At 36.6% G+C, this 10204-nt stretch overlaps 1 protein-coding gene across 5 annotated transcripts in view; it reads right to left on the bottom strand.

The window, feature by feature from the left end:
- Positions 1 to 10204, bottom strand: part of LOC108687365 (rho-related BTB domain-containing protein 1) — a 25344-nt gene that overhangs the window by 14138 nt on the left and 1002 nt on the right. The window contains exon 1 of one of the 5 annotated variants that reach the window (XM_018193077.1): positions 7494 to 8269. The exons of 2 other annotated variants lie outside the window; for them this stretch is intronic. The gene's annotated coding sequence lies outside the window, so the exon portion shown is untranslated. Of the gene's footprint in view, positions 1 to 2240; positions 2272 to 6544; positions 7319 to 7493; positions 8270 to 10204 lie in introns of those variants that run through there. 2 more of the 5 variants (XM_018193076.1, XM_018193079.1) reach the window with 2 other exon arrangements.

A 10204-nucleotide genomic window follows, 5' to 3' on the forward strand; every position in this document is an offset into this window, starting at 1 on the left:
TATTGTTCTTTCTTGGTCCTTTAAACTTTTTCCATGCTTTGCATATACCTAATGAATTTGATTTTTTTATTATTTTAAATCGCGTAATCCACTGCAGCGAACGTAATTTTATTATAGAATCTCTTCAAACAAAATTTTCTTTGTCAGAATTATTATTACTGTGATTTCATGTAATCGACATACAAGAACTGTACCTCGATTTAAATTGCTAGCGAGGGTAAGATATTATGCGACAATCATCATTCATGTACTATAGATAGCGCAGTTCTTTTGATCCATTACGAGTCATAAATAGCTAATCTTCGAGCTAAAATCGGCTTTAATTTTTTTAAATTGCCGAATGTTACATTCAGCAATTTAAAAAGAAGAGTGTGTAGTATTCTAAAAGCGGCTCTCTCTTTCTCTCTCTCTCTCTCTCTCTCTCTCTCTCTCTCTCTCTCTCTCTCTCTTATGCTGATTTCTTTTGAAATTTTTAAACGCAACACTTTTCACGATCTTGCGAATATGTTACAGCTTTTTAATACGCTCGTGGATACAATATAAGGTATATGAACGAATTAGTACAACAATGTTTCAAGCAATACAGTAAACCAAGCGTATAATACTGTTATTACATAGTTATACAGTAATGCAGTTGTATAACAAAGCTAATGTACCGATTTTAACTGACGTAAAGCAGCATGCTTTACGTCAGTTAAAATCGGTACCAAAAGTCGTTATCAACTTTAGCAAGGCCCATCGATCTTTACTAATATGGCATTAAATTGTTTTTATACTTCTTGCCACGCTATGCACCAATTGCAATGGATATTAAAATGAATGTTTTCTCCAAAATAAAAGGCGAAGATTTAATAACATATTTAAGCATTGAAGATAAAAATAATTGCTATAATTCTTTTTAAAAAATTAATTATAAATTGTATGTTTCCCTCTGTTTGTCTTTTCAAGAACGTAAATCATATAATAAGCTCTATTTTTGAATTTCCGGTCGAATATCGCACATCGTTATTATTATTAAAATCAATATTATTGTATTATGGATTCGGAAATAGCTAATAATATTTCATTCGCGCATTGGTTAATGCCATACATACTCTATTTACTAAGAAAATATATTAACGATATATACAAAAAAGCTAAATATTTGAGCAAATATTTTTTGTGCTGCATCTCTCTAAATGAGTTTAAAAATAAAAAATATTAGAATTTCACACAAATTCTATTAATTTAATTGTAAATTTATTATTATTGTAGTTTATTAATCTCGGGTAAAGTCTAATGATCGCTTTGTGGAAATTCAGTTATGCTATTAAAACGATGAGATAGTATAATTATACCAATTACTTCAGAAATGAGAAAACCTACTGAAACTTTCCGTTTTTAAAAATAATGCACAGTCACGCAAAATATGAAATAAGATTAAAGTTCGAGAAAAATATTCCGCAATATTTATTCATTGCCTATTACAGAATACAAAAAAAAGGAGTACGCAATCAGTGCAACGTATGACTGATCCCTCAACGTGATTACCCTGTTTTTATGCATCCTGAAACTTTAATCAATGACGCGCCAGACTAGCTATTTTCAAGGTTTTAAATTGATTTTAGTTTCTATTTCACTATCCTATGTATGCATTTACAAGAGCGTATTTAATCAGAGAAATATCGTTCTGACGTCATCGATATACATAGCAGAAACGACTATTAGTCTGCTTTAAATAGTCAAATCCTAATAACTTTGGTGGGTATTTTCGTAGATTCGTAATGAATAGCAAATTCAACGGATTCGTGATTCCAAAGTCACTTTCAGATACTCCTAATTTTGTTAATAATTTCCTTATTAATAATTTCCATAACATTACCGATCCTTTTATTGCTTGATATTAAATATTGAATATGTCAACATTTATTAATAGTTATTAATTAGCTTGCGGTATATAAAATTTTAATAACTATTAATTATTTATCCTTTACAAAAATCCAATTTAATATTGACTAATTTAATATTGGAAATATTATTTATTTTAAATTTATTATTATATTAGAATTTAAGCAGTAAACAATACTGTGTGTTTTTAATACTTATCACTATTATTTAATATTCAATAAGTATTAAAAATTTTAAAAGTTTTTATACTCAATTAATTATATTAAAAGTTTTAATACTTATTAATAAGTATCATCTACTTTCCAATATTAAATTTCCATAAGGGAGTGTCCTTTTACGTTTTACTTTCCTACCTGTTTTTTATCACGGGTATTTACAATTTGCAGTAACTATAGATGCAACGCATTTTTTTCGGAAATGCCTTTAGAAAACGATTCAGCGACTGTTGAGGCATATATGATGCTTAATATACCCGCATTGTAGTTGGTTAGCTACGAGAGGAGCGATGAACGGATGTAGAACGTGCGGGAGCGAACTGTAGATACCGCGCGCCAGCAGCGGCGGTAGAAGCCGTTGCTGACGCATTGCAGAACGGGTCGCAGGGAGGTCAGTCGCGAACGAGTAGAAGAGGACCGGGCCGTCGCCGCCAAGTATAATGGGAAAAATCGAGTAGGCGGTAGCTCGGGTCGGCGCACTATCCTCCGCTTTTTTCCATTCTTCTTGTTCGCCTCGTCGTTCTACTTTATTCGCTTTCTTTGCTTTCAAACCATCGCTACGTCGCGTTGCGCCACATCATATCGCGCCACGTCGAACGACGTGTAAATTAAAGATTCTACAACAAAAACTGGCTACGAGTTTTGTTAAAATAAGAATGAGGAAGAAGAGTATACTGTCTCTTTTTATATATTTCATTTTAACTTATACTGAGAAAAATGTAATAAATTTTAATAAATGTTTAAATAATACTAACTTAACATTTACTTACGGTATATAAACCTTCCAAAATTGTTAGAGATATTTAGATAATTTTTAGAATTATTGTAAAGACTGAAATCTTACCCTTAAAGATTGAAAATTGAATCACTCTTTTCAAGATTATCTCAATTTTCATTCTTTAGAGTGAGATTTCACTTCAAAGAATTTAGAAAAAATATTTACTGAATAAGAAACATAATAGTTAAATCAAATTAATAGTTTCAAATAAATATATTTTTCCATTTAGTATTTAAATTAGTACCGTTTAAACAAATATTTGGCTGTATCAAACTTCATTGGCAGTTCACTGAAAATCTGTAGTTTACGTTACGTGCACTATAGTTTTTCAATACTAGCAGTTAATTTTAGAACACAGTCTTTATTAAAATTCAGTATGTATGTACATTTTTCTCTCATTGTCGATATATTATCTTACTCATTCTAACTTATTGAAGTTGGCAAAAACAACAGGCCAATCAAAAGTCTGTCATCTCGTGGCCAGATTCTATTACAGAGTCTCTAGTATAAATCAATCCGGTCGAAGGACGGTCCAAGTCCAAGAGTGGACTTTGTTGTTCATGAAATATTAAAATGATACATCATGCGCATCACGCGTGAAACGGGACGCACCCCAAGAATTGCGCGCGGGGTCAACGAGCCACGCAACGGCCGAGCCGCGTCCGTCGGCCATATTAATTAAGTAAACGGTGTTCTTATTGCCGACCTCTTTCAGCGGTTAATCACGGAACTCTCTTTGCGACTGAATTCGCACACAGATCCTTTACGCGGTATTACCACACCGAAATCGGTATCACGTTATACTTCGAAAATCGTATCGCATGTCGCGTATCACCTGTCGATAGCGTTTTGTATCTACCAGCACGTCGCGTGGCGTCTATCACGTTTCCGACGTTCCTATCTGTGCCTGTCTCTCTAACATCGCCGTCAATCGGAAGAAACTGAGACACTCCTGTATCACGACACAGGCGATAGGATCGCAAACGGCATTGGCACGCGCCACTTAAATCGCGATACACGCAGCAATCGGTGGCGGTCGTTAGGACAAATGATCACGAATATGCCGCAACGCCGAGCGATACGATGCGTCTCGTATAATGTTAGAGGGAGGGCATAAATCAATTTTTAACTGTGCCGCGGCTGTGGGTCGACGGTCGAGTTCCGATCTCCATTGATACATCGTTCGTTTTAGCGAACAGTTACTCGGAGAGTAATCGGTTCCATGTATCGCCGCGAACAACCAATTACGAGGAAATACACAGAATTGTTTGAGGAAATGACCGTGGCGACGAGGAAAGACAGGTACAATAAGATTGTTGGAGTAATAACAAGATTATTACGATGAGAACGAAATATATTGGCCACTCACAATGAATGAAGGTAGTAAATCGTTTGATGAAATAATGCGGAAAAAACAGTTTTATTGAAGTACTCAGTTGAAACAAAAAGTAGGTGTATTAAACATCGATGTTATAATTTTGCATCAATTTGCTAACGATATAAATGTATATAATTCATAATACTAGCTATTTAACGAAACAGTTGTACTGGCTACAGCAGAAATAACATCACCTTTGCAATTGTTGCCAAATTTTTTAAGGAAGTTTATATTTTTCATATAATATAAAGATTTGATCAAACATTGCGAATAAATTTGTAATTGATATGTAGACATTCCTAAATTTTTTTAGATTTTTTTTGACAGTATAGTTCTTCTTTAAATAATTTTCTAAAATAGCTTCTTATGAGAATGAAGATTTTAAATAATTTAATTGTAAACAAAATATAAAAATTTTTAAATTATAATGGACATAAAAGAATAATTTAATGAAATGTTCATAAATTATTTAATTATTTTAAATATGATGTCACACTAGTGAAACGTCATTTCCATCAGAATTATCAATATCTAAATTAAATTTGAACAATTAATTATATAAATAATTTTATATAAATAATTTTTATTTTTCACATCAATATTTATTTTTATTATTAAAAAAAATTTTTGAATAATAAATTATGATTTTACTGGTAATATTTGATTTATTATTTACTTTTTAGAAAATAGTATTTAAATGGCATTTGTGTTCTTGTATTAAGATAAAAAAAAGTCACATGATCCCTTACATTATTTAAAACTTGAGAATCTCCTTAATATGATTGGCATACATTTAGACCCAGTGAGAAACTAAAGACAAGACCAATTATATAATATTAAAGAATTTTCCAACAATTATCAAGCTATTTGTTTTGTTGAACGCAGATTGTTGAATGCGAAATTATAACATTTGATGTTGTATTCTTTCAATTGGTGTCGAAAATTTAACTAGGTATCTAAAAATTGGTATCTAAAAATTGGTATCTAAAAAAACTGGTATCTAAAAATTTAACTAGGTACAAATCTGAAAATAATTTTATTGGATTATGAAAATAATTAGGTAAAGAGAGAAGTTGCTAGAATGTTGAAATTTTAAATAAACAGCATTGCTTATCATGTTTGAATTTTCTAAGAAAGTAGAATACAAGTCATTATAACGTCAAAACAAAGTGGTTCGAAAATGACTAAAAATTACTTTTCAATCAATAACGATTCATTTTAACGTCAGTTTGACATTATTGTGACTTGTTCTACTTAAGGAATTATTTCGAAGTCCAAATTATTTTCAGAACAATACCTAAATGTTTAAACACTTCAGTAATATCGTTCTTTCTGGATATATAATGTAAACCGTACATGACATATGTATATAATGAAATGACACGTTGTGTATGCCCACGCTACACTTGGCACGTGTATGCGGCACACTTAACTAACACGCGTTAATGTTAATTCTAGTCGCAACGTTAACGATCCTAACGTTCATGGCAACATTAACGATCGGGAGGCCGGGGCGCCGCAAGTTCGAGGCTCGCCTCTGCATCGCGGCGGGGACGTTCGCACTCACATTGCAGACAGTGCTCTCTTATATAAGTTAAAAGCGAGACAGATAGCTGAAGAGAGAGAAAGAGAGAAGTTAGAGATAAATAGGTGGAATAATAGTCAACGACCATGCGGCGCGTAACACGCATCGACGCCAAACACGGTGACGTTCAATTGAACACCTAAATCCCGTTGCAATCGTTTTTCCTTTCGAATATCGTGTAGGATGCAATCGTCACAAGAGAGATTTCGTCGAGAAAATGGTCTTCGACTCATGAATGCGTCACAAGTATCGCGCGAAGTGCAGCTGAAACGAAGATAACACTAATTATTGGTCTACTGGAGTACGGTGGACTTATGCGTGATCAATTTGCATTAAGTGTCTTCTCGACACTCTTGCTGACATTTCTCTCCAACGTATATTTCCGCTGAATGACATCGAGGAAATTACAAAAATCGTGTAATACGAGAGCTATCATGTATGTAGTTTTTTTCTCTTTTCTTCTCTCTCTCTCTCTCTCTCTCTCTCTCTCTCTTATTCTCTTTTTTTCTCTTCATGACAGCTGCACTTCAACTAATGAATGTTACATGAATACACGCGACGAGTTTGGTGAGGCACGTTCTCTCGCGTACAGAGTGCGGAATATATGTATATATATATATATATATAAAAAAAAAAAGAGAGAGAGAGAGAGAGAGAGAGAGAGAGAAGAGACGGAGTTCAGTCGACGCTCGAGAAATTACCCGCGTGCAGCACTCCCGCCTGTTGACGATGGGGCTGACTCGAGCGGATGTCTCCCTTATCCGTGCCAGAGTAAGAATCGGAATGCCGGAGTTTCCTCCGCGCAGAGTAGGCGAACGCAGATTGCACCACGTCGCGAATCACGGTGTAACGAGTAACGAGTAAAAGTCTAACGATCGCCGCTCCTTCGTACCTCCCGTCTGCGACCGCCGTCGTCAGTCGGAGCGCGGCGACGGACTAGAAGCTGCAGCGGCGGCACATCGCGCAACCAGGACGTTCCACGCAAGTTCCAGCTGACGTCCTGACAGGGCGGGCGTTCGAGGAGGGGCATTCCACCGTGGCCGTGGCGAGGAAGGAAGAAATACGTCCACTCTATTCGGACTGAAAACGCGCTCCGCATCAGATCTTAATTACTCCGAATTAACGATTTGTACGCTCGGAATCGGCGAAAAATTCAGCCGATTCTCCCTTTTATTTTAGCGAAGGTTACGCAATTGCCAGAAGCGTTTCCTCCCGCGCACGTTCTCCAATGATATCCTAGATCGCGAAATATTAATCGTCACGCAATTTCCAAGTGAACGGTCACGTCGACACGCGATCGAAAATCCCCGTTTTCTAGATCTGATGTTTCTTTAATTCGCAAGCCCGCCTTGCGCATCCACCATCCCCCTATGATTTCTTCCCTCTCTCTCTCTCTCTCTCTCTCTCTCTCTCTCTCTCTCTCTCTCGGCCATTCGGTCAATCCGTTCCTCTCTCCGCCTTGCCCTCAGGCAGATAAATGATGAGGGCGCCAATTAGCGTCCACAAATCGACGCGCACGGATCCCTCCACGCGGAGAGTGGCGGAGAGGACAACGTACACATCGGAGAATCACGCGTTCGAGCGTGAATTGAGTAGAACTGCGCACCTGTCAATGACTGACCGCTCGAACGCGAGTTCGAGTTGACCCACCTCTTGCTTACGAGAGCCGTCGGCCGATCGAAGCCGCCGCCGCCGCCGCCGCCGCCACCATCACCGTCGTCGAGGCTGACTCTGTTGCCACCACGCGTTGCCGTCGAGGCACGGCCAGGTGGACGACGTGGATGATCGGACGTCGCGCTGCCGACGCTACCGTCATGTCGACGCACGTGTACCGTGCGTGGTGCAGTACTCGACTAACATCGGCCGCAAGCAGCCGCGAAATCAGCGATGCACAGATAAAACGTCGTCGACGGGCGTTCGCTCAGTGCTGCTCCGATGGCCGTCGACGATGCGATAGTGAGAACGATACGTACAACGGGTTGGGGTAGGCTAAGGGTAGGGAGAATGATTCTAACGCGCCGGCGGATGAAGCCTAGAGAGGGAAACGCGAGGGATTACGAAGGGAAAGATGAGAGAGAGAGAACGCGACAGCGATTGCTGAGACGGGTCAGACAGCACCCGGCCAACTGCACATCGCTGAATGAACCCACCATGACCCCGACGTTCACTTCTCCCGCATCCGAACCACCCCGTGGTACCCACCGTTTCCCTCCGTCTTTTCCTCCCCAGTCTACCTGACTTCCCGCCCACTGACGTGATCTTGGTGTTATTTTATACATAAACGCGTCTCGCAATCCACCGCTTATCTCTTCAACAATATCTTTCTCTCGCGAGATGTACAGCGATATGTTATACGGTACCTACTGATCTCACTTCGTAAATAAGTCTCTCTTTCCAGAGAAATGCTGTTTTTAAAGAAATTCTCTCTTTCTCTCTCTCTCTCTCTCTCTCTCTCTCTCTCTCTCTCTCTCTCTCTCTCTCTCTCTGAAATCTTGCAACGACGCACTTCTTCGAATTATATTTCTCAAATATATAATCTCTGAAATCTACGATTGCATTATAATCACGATAATTGAAATTAATTTTTACCCTTTATTGCTTCTTTCAGATTCATATCTAATTGAATCGGAATCATCTTTGCTGTTGAAGTATAAATGTAAGAAACTGTTACTTATTTAAGTAGCGAGGATATATTTATCATTCTATTTCGGAAGGTTTTAGACAAGTGAAGAAGAGTAAGAGAAATGAAAGAGATTAATTAATTTGTTTATCTGACAAATTTTGCTAGAGAGAAGAAGATTGCAGATTAACAATCTCTCGTTTACGAAGTTATTTGATGATGCTGCGTAATAGCAAATTTATTATTATTTATTTCTTCTTAATGAAAGAGTGGTGCGCTTATATACGAGCGCACTCATATTGAAACATTATTTGTTCTACTATGTCTTCTATGCGGTCTTCAGATCCTCCCTCCCCTGATATAACCATTCTATATCTGTTATCTCTTGTCAGTATCAATAGCTGTTAGTAACACTTAAAGGGTTTGATCATCGTCAATGGAATTTGCTGAATGGAACTCCGAACAACCAGCTCGAATAGAGCAATAAAGTAACTTATTCTCGACCATATATAATCATTCTACTCTTTCTTTTCTAGTTTCAATATCAACTTTATTGTTAGTAAGTTGAAATTAAACGAGCATCTGGTCATCAATTAATATCTTTATAAGAATTATTAGAAGATTATAATTGTAATTTAATATTGACTGATAATATAAATGGGATATAAATACTTATATAGTATTTATATTTAGAACTATTAGCAAAAATATAAAAAAATACATTTATAATTAAATTTTATTTAAATATGTATACATATATATATATGTGTGTATGTTAATACATATATAGACACAGTATTATCTACATAAATTAAATACAAAATTATCTTTGAAGCTATCTATTAAGCTATCTATTAAAGCTATCTATTAAGCTATCTATTAAAACATTTTTGTTTCAAACGATAAAATAATGATAAAATAAAAAATTGTTACATTGTATTATGATATCAATAATATTCCTTTTAACAGTAAAGATAATTTGCTGCTAATGAGCGACAAAATAATCGTAAATGAATGGTCGTCGAGTAACAAACTTTATCCCTCATTCAATAGGTAATGTAATAGTGCATCGATACCGATATCGGCACCTTATTTAACCATTATGCGCATGCTGGATCCGTCGTGACGTCAAGGGGGCGAAAAATCAATCCACCCTACTGCCGCGCTGTGCGGCAGGGATGTGACTGTGTGCGCAATCTACCACCATCCACTCCGTATTGTTGCTGTTAATTGTTACAGCGGTCACGTTCGCGAATGTAATAGCGAAATAATGAAAGCTAGACTTTTATAAGGTTTCAGCAATACAACGAAGACACGCAAAAGCGCGCCGCGTTTACTTTGCAAACTCCAGTTGATTGCGAGAAAATCAATGTTTATCGATGCGGCCGAGATCAACCGGAATTGTGAATCATGTGCGTCTTCGTTGACTTATCACGTTTTATTGTGCTGAATGATCATCAATCTACCGATGCGAATCAACGTATCGTAAATATTATACCTTCGAGTACCGCAATAAAAATTAATTATCTTATTAACATGTTTTTATGAAATGTTTGTTTAAAATAAAAAACCGTTTTAAATTAAATTGCTCTAAGTCTATATTAATTGTCATTTTCTCATATATCAATTTTATACATGTACATATAGTTATACTTCTTTCAACTCTAATATGAAATACACATACACACACACACACACACACACACACACACACACACACACACACACACACACACACACA

The sequence above is a fragment of the Atta colombica genome, unplaced genomic scaffold (genome assembly GCF_001594045.1).
Source record: "Atta colombica isolate Treedump-2 unplaced genomic scaffold, Acol1.0 scaffold205, whole genome shotgun sequence".
In the NCBI taxonomy this organism is placed as follows: domain Eukaryota; kingdom Metazoa; phylum Arthropoda; class Insecta; order Hymenoptera; family Formicidae; genus Atta; species Atta colombica.